Below are 3,753 nucleotides of genomic sequence, written 5' to 3' on the forward strand. Positions count from 1 at the left end.
TCTAAGAGATTCTGCTCGAATTAGAGCCAGATTCTTCTCGAATCTGAGACAGATTCTGCTCGAATCTGAGACAGATTCTTATCGAATCTGAGCCAGATTCTGCTCGAATCTGAGACAGGTTTTGCTCGAATATGAGACAGGTTCTGCTCGAATCTGAGACAGATTCTTATTGAATCAGTGATATATTATTCACGAATCAGAGATAGATTATTCACGAATCTGAAGAAGATTCGTCTCCAACCTGAGATAGATTCTTCTCGAATCTGAGACAGATCCTGTTCGAATCTGAGACAGATTCTGTTCGAATCTGAACCGCATTCTGCTCGAATCTGACATAGGTTCTGCTCGAATCTGAGTTAGATTCTTCTCGATTCTGAGTTAGATTCTTCTCGAATCTGAGACAGATTCTGCTCGAATCTGAGACAGATTCTGCTCGAATCTGAGACAGATTCTGCTCGAATCTGAGACAGATTCTGCTCGAATCTGATACAGATTCTGCTCGAATCTGAGACAGATTCTGCTCGAATCTTAGTTAGATTCTTCTCGAATCTGAGACAGATTCTGCTCGAATCTGAGTTAGATTCTTCTCGAATCTGAGACAGATTCTGCTCGAATCTGAGACAGATTCTGTTCGAATCTGAGACAGATCCTGCTCGATTCTGAGCCAGATTCTGTTTGAATCTGAGACAGATTCTGCTCTAATCTGAGACAGATTCTGCTCGAATCTGAGACAGATTTTGCTCGAATCTGAGACAGATTTTGCTCGAATCTGAGACAGATTCTGCTCAAATCTGAGCCAGATTCTGCTCGAATCTGAGACAGATCATTCACGAATCTGAAGAAGATTCGTCTCCAACCTGAGATAGATTCTTCTCGAATCTGTGGCAGATCCTGTTCAAATCTGAGACAGATTCTGTTCGAATCTGAACCGCATTCTGCTCGAATCTGAGTTAGATTCTGCTCGAATCTGAGACAGATCATTCACGAATCTGAAGAAGATTCGTCTCCAACCTGAGATAGATTCTTCTCGAATCTGTGGCAGATCCTGTTCAAATCTGAGACAGATTCTGTTCGAATCTGAACCGCATTCTGCTCGAATCTGAGTTAGATTCTTCTCGAATCTGAGTTAGATTCTTCTCGAATCTGAGACAGATTTTGCTCGAATCTGAGACAGATTCTGCTCGAATCTGAGACAGATTTTGCTCGAATCTGAGACAGATTCTGCTCAAATCTGAGCCAGATTCTGCTCGAATCTGAGACATATCATTCACGAATCTGAAGAAGATTCGTCTCCAACCTGAGATAGATTCTTCTCGAATCTGTGGCAGATCCTGTTCAAATCTGAGACAGATTCTGTTCGAATCTGAACCGCAATCTGCTCGAATCTGACATAGGTTCTGCTCGAATCTGAGTTAGATTCTTCTCGAATCTGAGAAAGATTTTGCTCGAATCTGAGACAGATTCTGCTCGAATCTGAGACAGATTCTTATCGGATCTGAGCCAGATTCTATTCGAATCTGAACCGCAATCTGCTCGAATCTGACATAGGTTCTGCTCGAATCTGAGTTGAATTCTTCTCGAATCTGAGACAGATTTTGCTCGAATCTGAGACAGATTTTGCTCGAATCTGAGACAGATTCTGCTCAAATCTGAGCCAGATTCTGCTCGAATCTGAGACATATCATTCACGAATCTGAAGAAGATTCGTCTCCAACCTGAGATAGATTCTTCTCGAATCTGTGGCAGATCCTGTTCAAATCTGAGACAGATTCTGTTTCGAATCTGAACCGCAATCTGCTCGAATCTGACATAGGTTCTGCTCGAATCTGAGTTAGATTCTTCTCGAATCTGAGAAAGATTTTGCTCGAATCTGAGACAGATTCTGCTCGAATCTGAGACAGATTCTTATCGGATCTGAGCCAGATTCTGTTCGAATCTGAACCGCAATCTGCTCGAATCTGACATAGGTTCTGCTCGAATCTGAGTTGAATTCTTCTCGAATCTGAGACAGATTTTGCTCGAATCTGAGACAGATTCTGGTCGAATCTGAGACAGATTCTTATCGGATCTGAGACAGATTCTGCTCGAATCTGAGACAGATTCTGCTCGAATCTGAGACAGATTCTGCTCGAATCTGAGACAGATTCTGCTCGACTCTGAGACAGATCCTGCTCGATTCTGAGCCAGATTCTGTTTGAATCTGAGACAGTTTCTGTTCGAATCTGAACCGCATTCTGCTCGAATCAAAGATAGGTTCTGCTCAAACCTGAAGACAGATTCTGCTCGAATCTGAGACAGATTCTGCTCGAATCTGAGACAGATTCTGCTCGAATCTGAGACAGATCTGCTCGAATCTGAGACAGATTCTGCTCGAATCTGAGACAGATTCTGCTCGACTCTGAGACAGATCCTGCTCGATTCTGAGCCAGATTCTGTTTGAATCTGAGACAGATTCTGTTCGAATCTGAACCGCATTCTGCTCGAATCAAAGATAGGTTCTGCTCAAATCTGAGACAGATTCTGCTCGAATCTGAGACCGATTCTGCTCGAATCTGAGACAGATTCTGTTCGAATCTGAGACAGATTCTGCTCGAATCTGAGACAGATTCTGCTCGAATCTGACATAGGTTCTGCTCGAATCTGAGACAGATTCTGCTCGAAACTGAGACAGGTTCTGCTCGAATCTGAGACATATTTTGCTCGAATCTGAGCCAGATTCTGCTCGAACCTGAGACAGATTCTGCTCGAATCTGAGACAGGTTTCTGCTCGAATCTGAGACATATTTTGCTCGAATCTGAGCCAGTTTCTGCTCGAATCTGAGCCAGATTCTGCTCGAATCTGAGACAGATTCGTCTCGAATCTGAGACAGATTCTTCTCGAATCTGAGACAGATTCGTCCCGAATCTGAGACAGATTCTGCTCGAATCTGAGACAGTATCATCTCGAATCAGAGATAGATTATTCACGAATCTGAAGGAGATTCGTCTCAAACTGAGATAGATTCTTCTCGAATCTGAGACAGATTCTGTTCGAATCTGAGACAGATTCTGTTCGAATCTGAGACAGATTCTGTTCGAATCTGAGGCAGATTTTGTTCGAATCTGAACCGGATTCTGCTCGAATCTGAGACAGATTCTGCTCGAATCTGAGACAGATTCTGCTCGAATCTGAGACAGATTCTGCTCGAATCTGAGACAGATTCTGCTCGAATCTGAGACAGATTCTGCTCAAATCTGAGACAGATTCTGCTCGAATCTGAGACAGATTCTGCTCGAATCTGGAACAGATTCTACTCGAATCTGAGGCAGATTTTGCTCGAATCGGAAATAGACTCGTCTTGATTCTGAGACATATTCATCTCGAATCTGAGACAGATTCTGCTCGAATCTGAGACAGATGCTGCTCGAATCTGGAACAGATTCTACTCGAATCTGAGGCAGATTTTGCTCGAATCGGAAATAGACTCGTCTTGATTCTGAGACATATTCATCTCGAATCTGAGACAGATTCTGCTCGAGAGATAGATTATTCACGAATCTGAAGGAGATTCGTCACCAACCTGAGACAGATTCTACTCGAATCTGAACCAGATTTTACTCGAATACGAAACAGATGCTGCTAGTATCTGAGAACGATTTTTCTCGAATCTAAGACAGATTCTGTTTTACTCGAATTTGAGATGCATTCTTCGCCAATCTGAGATAAATTCTTCACGAATCTAGGACAGATTCGTCTTGAATCGGACACGGATA

This window comes from Aedes aegypti, unplaced genomic scaffold (assembly GCF_002204515.2).
Source record: "Aedes aegypti strain LVP_AGWG unplaced genomic scaffold, AaegL5.0 Primary Assembly AGWG_AaegL5_hic_scaff_811_PBJ_arrow, whole genome shotgun sequence".
Lineage (NCBI taxonomy): Eukaryota > Metazoa > Arthropoda > Insecta > Diptera > Culicidae > Aedes > Aedes aegypti.